The sequence below is a fragment of the Xyrauchen texanus genome, chromosome 27 (genome assembly GCF_025860055.1).
Source record: "Xyrauchen texanus isolate HMW12.3.18 chromosome 27, RBS_HiC_50CHRs, whole genome shotgun sequence".
Lineage (NCBI taxonomy): Eukaryota > Metazoa > Chordata > Actinopteri > Cypriniformes > Catostomidae > Xyrauchen > Xyrauchen texanus.
The window spans coordinates 70,561-83,010 of record NC_068302.1 but is presented as its reverse complement, the minus strand read 5'-3'; positions in this window follow the sequence as shown (position 1 = coordinate 83,010).

Here is a 12,450-nt window from a genome sequence, read left to right as displayed (position 1 = left end):
CAAAGTGCTAGATATGTTTTTGAAAATGTTGATACTGTGGTTAATTACCTGGTTAACAAAAATGCAGATACATGTGTTAATTTCCAACAATATCTCGACATTGCTTGATGTTGGTGTTTCTCTTTTACTATTTAAGCATGCATTGTACTGTGTGATTAACCCTGATTTAAAATAAAAGGGTGTTTTTATAGAATCACTGTATCATTATTTACGTTGTGTCTGATCTGATAACATGACTGAGCAATTGCATAAGGTGTACTATACGCCATCAAACCCCAGCTCTTTAGGGGGTGTGAATAGATTAAAACGTGGTGTATTAGAGGCAAGTGGTGATTTGCTAAGTGATAAAGAAGTTTCAGACTGGTTAGCCAGTCAAGATGCTTATACACTCCACAGACGACTACGCCATAATTTTAAAAGGAATAGGGTCATTGTTTATGGTATTGATACACAGTATCAAATGGACCTGGTAGATATGTCATTATATTCTATGGAAAATGACAATACTAAATTTCTGCTTGAAGGCAAGCGTTATTGAATGCTTTAATACAGCGGTTCTCAAAGTGTGGGGCGCGCCCCACTGGTGGGGAATAGGGACGTGACAGGTGGGGCGCGCCAAATGGGGGGAAATTTTCCTTTTTATGCATTTCTGTCTTTATTCGTTCATGGCGAGTCCGCATCGTCAACTTCATCTTTGCAGTGACACATAAAACACCAGTTTATTAATAAACAATTAAATGTCTCCTTGCTATTTTTGTTTCACATTCATAATCATTACTTTTGCCGGTTCTTTGTGGCAAGCTTTATGCGTGCTGGTTGTGCGCTTGAGTGCGGCTATATAACGCTCAGTATCCTGTATATCCTACTTAAGTTATTAAATCAATATAAAGGGCGATTTGTCCACTAATGGCTTAAATGAACAACTACTAGTCGACTAGAAAAAACTTTAGTCGGAGGCAGCCCTTATTTCACATATTTTTGAACCAGCAGGCCATTCTGGGTTGAGCGCGACCCTGAGCGGAATGAGCGAGCAGAGCGGAATATTCAGAAATGCGCTCTGCTCACATGCTCTGATCGGAACAAAGGAATATTAGAATAATGAATCATTAGTTTATCTTATAGCTACACTGCCCATAATTTTAATCCAATTTCAAACACAGTATGTTATGTCTATTTAAAAAATATATATATTTCACGTTTTTAAGTACAAAATGATGTTAGTCCACAGCCCCCCACCAGGGGGTGCTGATGCTATTACGAGGGTGGCTGCAGCAACCGCAGCACACTCCTTCCCGCGCTACTGTGAGTATCAGGCTAGTGTGGGCAATAGCATAATAATACAACATGGATAAATTTGTGACACGGACCTCAAAAGTTGTCGAGCCAGAGCCAGCAGAGAGACACAAACCAGACGGGCCTAATCAACCAAAAAGCCAACCAAAAAGAAAATTTGATGAAGGGTATCTTGCTTTTGGATTCACGGCAGCGGTGGTGGGGGCTGAGGAGAGACCGATGTGTGTTCTGTGTCTTAAACCGCTAGCAGCGGACAGTATGAGACCCAACAAATTAAGACGACATCTAGAGACCACACACCCCAGTCACGTCAATAAGCCACTTGATTTCTTTCAAAGAAAACTGGCAGAATACCGTCAACAGGAGACTCGCATGGTAAAAGCTGCATCAGTAAACAGAAACGCACAGAAGGCTTCATATCTAGTGGCATACAGAATTGCACAATGCAAAAAACCACACACAATTTCAGAGCAGCTCATTCTTCCCGCTGCTCTAGACATGGTGACAATTATGCTTGACGAGACAAGTGCAGCAAAATTAAAAGCTGTCCCCCTGTCAAACGACACAGTTGCAACAGAAAATATGCAACATTGCAAGAGATCTTGAGGAACAACTTATAGAAAAATTAAAAGACAGTCGTTTTGCATTACAAGTGGACGAAGCTACTGACAGCAATAAAGACTGCTTGTTCATCTCGTACGTCCGCTTTGTGAATGGCGAGTCACTATGCAAGGATTTGCTGTTTTGCAAATACATAAAAAATAGAGCCACGGCTGATGAGCTGTTTAAGATCATGGACAGTTACCTCAAAGAACATGGCCTTAAATGGGAAAACTGTGTGGGCTTTTGCTCTGATGGCGCGCAGACCATGGCAGGGTCAAGAAACGGGCTGCAGGCACTAATAAAGAGGGTTGCGCCAGATGCGCACTGGACGCACTGCGTCATTCACAGAGAAGCGCTCGCGTCAAGGCAGCTCAGCCCTGAACTAATTGAAGTTTTGACAGAAGTTATTAGTGTTGTCAATTTTATTAAAACCCGACCCCTGAAAGCGCGACTGTTCTCCGCACTTTGTTAGGAAATGGGAGCTGATCACACATCTGTGCTGTTTCACAGTGAAGCAAGGTGGCTCTCCCGGGGCAAAGTGCTGTCGTGCATCTTTGAGCTCAGGGCAGAGATCCGGATGTTCTTGGAGGAGGAGCGCATGTATGAGGCTGCAATCAAGTTCAGTGATGAACAATTTCTGTTTAAACTGGCCTACCTCAGCGATGTGTTTGGCAAGCTGAATGAATTAAATCTTCAGCTTCAAGGCAAAGACAAGCACCTACCTCACCTGGCAGACAAAATTACTGCATTCACCCGAAAGCTTGAGGTATGGGGCAGGCGCCTCGATCAGCAAAACATAGATGTCTTTGAAAACCTGAGTGAAGTTGCTGAAACCACTGATTCTGGAGCCACCACAGTGATCCCATGTATTAAACAGCATATCTCTTCCCTGAGAATTGTTTCAAAAATACTTCCCGAACAACAGTGATCAGTATGCCTGGGTTATGGATCCATTCAATGCAGCAGGTTGGTATTTTAACATTTTATTGAATATTATACTCATGTTATACATGCATTTTATTTATGTTGTATGCTACTTACTAACTGGAATGGATTGTTGTCAAACAGATTTCTTTGTGTTTATTATGCAATGACAAATAAAGTAAGCCTATTTATTTATATTCTGTCTGCAGCACCTGCTGATTTTCGGTCTGCTGAGGAGGACCAGTTTATTGAGATGACATCTGACTCCACCCTGAGGCTCAGGTTTAAAGCTCAGACTCCTAGTGAATTCTGGTTTGGAGTGGAGAGGGAGCATCCACTCATCGGGCAGAGAGCTGTGTGCATTCTTCTTCCCTTTGCCACATCATATCTCTGTGAGATGGGCTTTTCAGCTGTTGCTTCACTGAAAACTAAGTACAGATCTCAACTGAACATTGAGTATGACTTGAGAGTGGCAGTATCAAGCCTGCAACCCTGCTTTGAGAAACTGTGCAATGCAAAACAAGCTCATTGCAGCCACTAATGCAGGGAAAATGAATTCTTTAAATACTTTCTTGCCAAATGGATTTCTCTTTTTTCTTTTTTTAACAGATTGCAAAGTAGCACTTGTATTTCTTTTCTAATTTTTTTATCTTGATACAAATGTTGACACAGCTGCACTTTTATTTTCTCTATTTTTGAATTTCATGCAAGTTATGCTGCACTTTTATTTTCTTTATTTTTGAACTTGCTGTTATTTCATGTAAATAGTTAGTTTGGATTTAGATACAACTTGTTACTGATACTACTTGTTACTTGTTACTACTGTTCAATAAATTGGAACATTTTAAGCTTGTTGCATATTTCATTAGCATTGTGTTGGGGCGATGGGGGCAGATGGGGCTTGAAAATTCCCCCTTGTCCAAAGTGGGGAATGACCGAAAAAGTTTGAGAACCACTGCTTTAATAGAACATTAAAAGGACAGATGTGGCGGTTTTTAACAGCTATAAACTAAATGCTAAATCAATGTTTTACAAGACATTATTCAAGAATACAACAGTAGTTATCAAAGAAGTATTAAAATGAGGCCTGTAGATATCAAAGAAAATGAACCGATCGTCTATGACAATTTGTATTGTACTGTGTGTAAGAAGACACCTGTATTTAAATACAAAATCAGCGACGTGGTTAGAATATCAAAGATGAGGTAGCCTTTTACCAAGGGGCATGAACAAAACTACACAGATGCGTTCAAATCAACAGTACAACAGTAGGTGAAATTCTTGTGTGCAGTTCCGAGCAACATAGCAGTCATGACAGTGACGAGACACATACCACATACTTACACAACACAATTTACATATCAAATATACACATACTTACACAACACAATAATTATATACAATGAACAGTACACAATACGCACAATATAGAATACACAATATACAATACAATAAGTAAAGAGTATATACACTCACCTAAAGGATTATTAGGAACACCTGTTCAATTTCTCATTAATGCAATTATCTAATCAACCAATCACATGGCAGTTGCTTCAATGCATTTAGGGGTGTGGTTCTGGTCAAGACAATCTCCTGAACTCCAAACTGAATGTCAGAATGGGAAAGAAAGGTGATTTAAGCCATTTTGAGCGTGGCATGGTTGTTGGTGCCAGACGGGCCGGTCTGAGTATTTCACAATCTGCTCAGTTACTGGGATTTTCACGCACAACCATTTCTAGGGTTTACAAAGAATGGTGTGAAAAGGGAAAAACATCCAGTATGCGGCAGTCCTGTGGGCGAAAATGCCTTGTTGATGCTAGAGGTCAGAGGAGAATGGGCCGACTGATTCAAGCTGATAGAAGAGCAACTTTGCCTGAAATAACCACTCGTTACAACCGAGGTATGCAGCAAAGCATTTGTGAAGCCACAACACGCACAACCTTGAGGTGGATGGGCTACAACAGCAGAAGACCCCACTGGGTACCACTCATCTCCACTACAAATAGGAAAAAGAGGCTACAATTTGCAAGAGCTCACCAAAATTGGACAGTTGAAGACTGGAAAAATGTTGCCTGGTCTGATGAGTCTCGATTTCTGTTGAGACATTCAGATGGTAGAGTCAGAATTTGGCGTAAACAGAATGAGAACATGGATCCATCATGCCTTGTTACCACTGTGCAGGCTGGTGGTGGTGGTGTAATGGTGTGGGGGATGTTTTCTTGGCACACTTTAGGCCCCTTAGTGCCAATTGGGCATCGTTTAAATGCCACGGCCTACCTGAGCATTGTTTCTGACCATGTCCATCCCTTTATGGCCACCATGTACCCGTCCTCTGATGGCTACTTCCAGCAGGATAAATGCACCATGTCACAAAGCTTGAATCATTTCAAATTGGTTTCTTGAACATGACAATGAGTTCACTGTACTAAAATGGCCCCCACAGTCACCAGATCTCAACCCAATAGAGCATCTTTGGGATGTGGTGGAACGGGAGCTTCGTGCCCTGGATGTGCATCCCACAAATCTCCATCAACTGCAAGATGCTATCCTATCAATATGGGCCAACATTTCTAAAGAATGCTTTCAGCACCTTGTTGAATCAATGCCACGTAGAATTAAGGCAGTTCTGAAGGCGAAAGGGGGTCAAACACAGTATTAGTATGGTGTTCCTAATAATCCTTTAGATGAGTGTATATATTTATAAAGTAGTTGTATTGAGGAAAATATGTTGACAGTCCAGTGTGAGATAGATTATAGATTAATAAAGTGCAGTGCTAATTATTGATCTTGATAGATCAAGTGTTCAACAGTCTGACTGCTTGGGGGAAGAAGCTGTCATGTAGTCGGCTGGTGCGGGTCCTGATGCTGCGATACCGCCTGCCTGATGGTAGCAGTGAGAACTAGGGATGCACCGAAATTTCGGCCGCTGAAAATTTTCGGCCGAAAATGGCACTTTCGGTTTTCGGCCGAAAGAGAAAAAAGGCCGAAAATATGAGCTGAAAATATATACCTCCTCGCCCCGCCCCTCAGTGCTCAGATTTCAATCTGGATCGATCTAGCCCTTATCACAGCGCTACCAAACAAAGGCCGATCATGTCAGCGGTGTGGAAATTCTTCAAAGTTTCTGATAAGGACATCAAATTTGCGATCTGCAGTGTTTATTCAGCAGAACTTACAAGATATATATATACAGAATACAGCAAGAGATTCTACAGGAAAATGTCACAACTAGCGCAGCTACAACACAACTTGAGACGTATAGCTGAACTACACCAGAAGCGACAACCCCCTTGACTACGGTCGCATAAACAAAGACCGCTTTCCTTTGCTTGCGCGGATTGCGCACAGGTATTTATCTGCCCAAGCACCAGCACAGAGAGTGAGAAACTGTTCAGTGCAGCATCTCATGTTCTTGATGAGCTTTCTGACAGGAGAGACTGTCAGAACGTTTAGCAACTTTTGTTCTTGAAGAGAAACCTGTCACTTGTACTTAAATAGAAAGCGGTCCAATATGATGTGAATAGCAATTACATTACACTTGTTCTTCACTTGAGGATACATCTGTCGTTTACAGTTGAGGTTGGATTTAGTTCAATTACTGCTGTTTTGCACTGTTGTTTTGCACAATCATTTTCACTTAAAGTGTACATACATTTACATAAACAGAATAGAGCACTGATCTATATATATCTATATATATATATATATATATATATATATATATATATATATATATATATATATTGCATATTTAAACTTTTTGAAAGATGTTAGCTAAGTTAATTTCTTGACTCTTGTTTTGCATATAATAGTTTTCTAAAACTTTACATTATTTGGATAATTTGTAATAAAATCTGTAAAATTAGATTTTTACAGAACTGAAAGAAGAATAATATTTAATATAGTTTTAATATATTTTTTGTCCAATTTTGGTGTGCTACTTTCAATAAAAGTGTGATTTATTTTATTGGTTTGTAGTTTTTCAATTCAGATTAATTAAATTCATGAAATTAATGAAAAAGTATAAAATTAATACAATTATACACAACATTTTCTTTTTTTAAAATAGGTAAAAATTTCGGTTTCGGTTTTCGGCCAAGTGCATCCTGGATTTTCGGTTTCGGTTTCGGCCCAGAATTTTCATTTCGGTGCATCCCTAGTGAGAACAGACCATGACTCGGGTGGCTGGAGTCTCTGATGATCCTCAGAGCTTTTTTCACACACCGCCTGGTATATATGTCCTGGAGGGAGGGAAGCTCACCTCCGATGATGTTTCTGGCAGTTCGCACCACCCTTTGCAGGGCTTTGCAGTTGTGGGCGGTGCTATTACCGTACCAGGCGGTGATGCAGCCAGTCAGGATGCTCTCTACAGTACTAGTGTAGAACCGTGTGAGGATGTGGTGGTTCATTCCAAACTTCCTCAGCTGTTTCAGGAAGAAGAGGCACTGGTGAGCCTTCTTCACAACGGCCTCAGTGTGGACGGACCATGTGAGTTCCTCAGTAATGTGGACACCGAGGAACTTGAAACTGCTGACTCTCTCTACCGGTGCTCCATTGATGGTGATGGGGCTGTGTTCTCCGCCTTTCTTCCTGAAGTTCACTCCAAGCTCCTTGGTTTTACTGACGTTGAGGGAGAGATTGTGCTCCTGACACCAGCGTGTCAGAGTGTGCACCTCCTCTCTGTAGGCTGTTTCATCATTGTCAGTGATCAGACCTACCACCGTCGTATCGTCAGCAAACTTAATGATGGCATTGGAGCTATGTGTTGCCACACAGTCATGTGTGTATAGGCAATACAGGAGTGGGCTGAGAACACAGCCCTGCGGGGCTCCAGTGTTGAGGATCAGTGTTGAGATGTTGCTGCCCATTCTAACCACCTGATATCTGTCTGACAGGAAATCCAGGATCCAGCTGCACAGTGAGCCGTTTAAGCCCAGAGCCCGGAGTTTCTCATCAAGCTTGGAGGGCACTATGGTGTTGAATGCTGAGCTGTAGTCTACAAACAGCATTCTAACATATGAGTTCCTTTTTCCAGATGGAAGAGTGCAGTGTGTAGTGTAGATGCAATGGCATCATCAGTGGAGCGGTTGTTGCGGTAGGCAAACTGCAATGGGTCCAAAGAGGGGGGCAGCACAGAGCAGATGTAATCTCTGATTAACCTCTCAAAGCATTTGCTGATGATGGGGGTCAGAGCAACAGGACGCCAGTCATTTAAGCAAGTGATTATGGCTTGCTTCGGTACAGGCACAATGGTTGATGTTTTGAAGCATGTGGGGACTACAGACAGGGAGAGGGACAGATTGAAAATGTCCGTAAAAACACCAGCCATGCACTGATTCACGCACGCTCTGATGACGCGACCCAGAATGCCGTCTGGACCTGCGGCTTTATGGATGTTCACCTGTCAGAAGGATCGGGTTACATTCACAACAGAGACGGAGAGTGAACCCACCTCTGTAGCGTCAGCTGCGAATACTCTCTCCGCAAGGGCGGTGTTATTGTCCTCAAAACGACCATAAAATGCACTAAGTTCGTCCGGGAGAGATGCAGCAGTGTTCACGGCGGAGTCTTTATTCCGTTTGTAGTCCGTGATAGTGTTAGATTGTTTTGATCACGTGGACTGGGAGATGTTCCGGTCCGCCTCTGATGACGACATCGAGGTTTACGCTGACAGCAGAACGTGTTTCATCAGGAAGTGCATAGAGGACGTTGTTCCGACCAAAACAATATGGATATACCCCAACCAGAAACCATGGGCTAATGGCGATGTTCACGCGGCAGGATCAGGTTACGTCACTATAACCGAATGTATACCACGTCAACCACCAGTCTACAAACTATCTGATTATGATGGTGACTTTATCGATGGATAATTTTATTAAGGAGCAACAAAAACAATATTGTGGACAAGGACACGGCTTTAAAAGTGGAAAAGATATTAGACAAGAAGAAGAAGAATGGTAAAAGAACCAGGGTGCTCATACAGTGGGTGGGATGGCCTCCGAAGTTTGACAGTTGGCTTAATAAAAAAGATGTTGTAGATCTACAGAGCTCTTAAAGCATATAAAAATATGCATTTGTCACCCAAGTTAATTTCTGCTGTAAACAGCCATGGATGAAACAGGGTTTTATGTCACATTGCCACGCAATGCTTCATTAGCTCTTTACCCCTGAAAACCAAATTTCAAATTGCAGAACAAAATTAGCCAGACCTATAAACTTAAAAAGGCAAGTGGGAGGTGGGTCTAGTGGAAATTGATTACCCTAGATCATGGTATACTATTACTGATGAAGTGAAATTCCACTTCAGAGAGGTTAGAAAAAACAGAAAAAGATATTTTGAGATCATGAATCTGAAAAGCAGATATTATGATGAAGTTTTGTTTGTAATTAGGGAGATAAATGCTTTGCTACCTCAACATGTACGTCTCGGTTCCGATCACGTGAAAAACAAAGATCTTTAACATTCCACGGTAAACTAGCCATTATTTTGGGTGTAATACCGGAGAATCGCTTGGAATCTGCAAATGAGCTTACTGGAAATTAACGCAACGAAACCAATTTTACACCAGAGTATGCACCACACCAAGGCAACATAAATGGAGGATTTTACACCATGTACCTGTACACAGATGTCATCGAATACCAATCTGTGGGGGATGCACACGCTGCGCTTTTGAGATGTGTACATATAACCGGATTGGATCGTGAAATGGTCAGTGTTGGATATGACACAGTGCACTACGTGTCAGTGAATAAAAATTCTATTGGAGAGATTTGTATTGAACTCAAAGACGACAGAAACAGGGGAGTGCCATTTTCTTACGGTAAAGTTGTCGTTAAACTACACTTCAGACCTGTGAAACAACCAATCCTTTTGCATTATAATCCATACCAAATGGATCCTACTCACTATGTAAACTTTTATAAAAATCAAGCAGGCAGAGGAATGCCGGGGTATGCGGGTGGAGGTGTTATGTATGGGCAGGCCTCGGAGGTCTTTTCAGGGGTTTGTTTCGGATGGCTCTTCCGTTGTTAAAAAGAGGTTTCAGCATAGCCAGACCACACCTTAAAAATGCTACTAAAAACATAGTCAGCGATGTTGTCACCAATGCTATGACACATTCCTTTAATAACAATAAATCTCAAGATGGTTCAGGTTTAATGGTTATGGTACATAAACAGAGGTCTAAACCACCTGGAATGAGGAGGGGGAGGATTGGTCAAGCGGTAAAGGAAACCAGGAACCCCCCTAAGAAAACCGCAGTTAGGCAACGAAAGTGGAAGAGTTGTGAAGTGTGATTCATCTGGATCGGCTAAGAGATCTGTTAAAACTATATTCTAAACCATGGCTCTGCTACATACCATGTCCGAAGAATGTATTAAATCCGAACTGGATCTGTTTACAGTACCGATGACTCAGACGGCTATTGAAAATAACACATACATTGAAATCCCTCCTTTATCGGCAATATCGGACAGCGCTTCATAGAGTTTTTCATAGCGGGAAATGGTGAAGATTATATAGGATTTAAATACACTACTTTACATTTATCATTTAATTGTATTACTGTGTTTTAGTAACATAACAGTGTTTGTTAAACGTATTTCTTAACACCATTTATCCCTTATCTTTAAAAGTGAAAATCTGAATGAGTTTGCTTCACAGGCAATATCCACTGATTGGGAAACATTGTTAAAGGTAACAAATTTAAGATATTTGTTGTTAGAGCTATAGCTAAAATAAATACATTATTGTGTTTTAGTAAAATAAACCCGTTTGTTAAACTAATGCCAAACATTAGCTTGCAAATATTTTATAAATCAATCATACAAGCAACACATACTTTTGAAAATAAATTCCATTTTAAAAGAGTAATGGCACTTGTTAAACACTCAATGTCGTCTCGCACACAAACATGTATGTCTCAACTGTGACATTTGCACACAAAATACAGTCCTCATTCTGTTTTAAATGGTTTGGCTTTGTACTCAAATCTGAAAAGTACATGTAATGTTATTCGTTTTTTAATATGGCTTAAAATAAAAACATTTTAGATCGAATACCGCTTAAACATATGTATAAACATCGTAAACATTTTGTAGGAAATAGGTCTTACCTAATAAGCTCTAACAATTACAGAAATAAAAGAGCATATGGTTTGAAAGTGAAACACCTTTCAGCTTGCTTTTTTACATGAAAATAAAGAGATAGTTACATCGTTTGTAGCAGTTTTTTTATTATTATAATATTATTGAATGTATTAGTTTATTTTTAGTAGGCGATTGCGTGTGAAGAAACACAGATATGGCTATTTATTAAACCCCCGATATGCAGTATAAGTGTATACAGTGATTCATTGAGTAAACTAATACTTGGATGTATATTTCGTTAAAAAATCTTTTAGATATGAATAAAGCAACATTGGCATATTTCATAGTTTAATCTATGCCTGAATCATTTAAAAGGACTGTAAATATACCACAGTTTTTTTGTTGTGAAATATTCAGAGATTGAAGATTTAAAATGACACTTCGAAATCTTGTTAACAAAGGCTTATCGCGACAAAACCCAATGAACCCCAGATCAAAAACACCTTATTGTAACACAACCCCCCCGGATCATCGCCTTAAAGTCTAGATAAAAAAAAATAAAAAAAACGCCTTATCAATTTGGATAATCTCGTGAAAGGACTTTGAACTGAAAATTGCAAGACAACACGCATTAAAGATTCATCTAAAATTACGTGAAATGCTTTATCGTGTTTTAGTAACACAAAACTTTATTTTGTTAAAATATTTGTTCATATTTAAACTGAATTTGTGTTTTGCTGCATAACCGTAGTCTTTAAACTACGTCTAGTCTACTAAACCTTAACTGTTAAAATAAAAATAAAAATTTAACAAACTTTTGTATTAAAGATATCGTCAGAATTCTATAAAAATATTTTTGCGTTTTAGTAAAATAAACCTGTTTGCTAAAATACTGTATTGCCTAGTGAATGTTGTTAAAGTTTTTTATAATTTTTAAGTGACTTTGTTGTGTTTGCCAACTTGATACATTTTGTTTAAAACACATTTTCACTATTTTGTTAGCGCTACAGCTAAACGTTTAAATAATACTTTAAAAACACACATGCTTCCTAGAGAAAAAACGATGTTGTGAAATAATCTTAACCGCTGGGTTAAACTCCACCCACCGGAGGGGGTCTTGTCAACTGTCTTACTCCATTATTGTTTTGGATGAGCTCGTGAAAGGACCCAGTTTTGTCATCAAGCATTGCACCCCATTAAAGACACATCATTTAAACACATTTTAAACATAATACTACTTTTTATGTCTTACAATTATAATAACAAATAACCCACACACATTACTTTATTATGTTTTTGAAAAAACATCTCAATGATTACATCAATTAAATATTTAATCAATCACAATTTTTTAGTCTGAGTTGAGCGAAAACAAGTATTATACCATATATTATTTTCCATTAAACATTGTACATCATTAAAGATTAATAATTTGTTACTCTTTAGATGGTCTCCGCTACAGCGCGGGGATATCAGAACAGCTGATCAAACACGTCATACCACAGCCTGTACAACTGCCGGAGGGAGGGGTGGGGG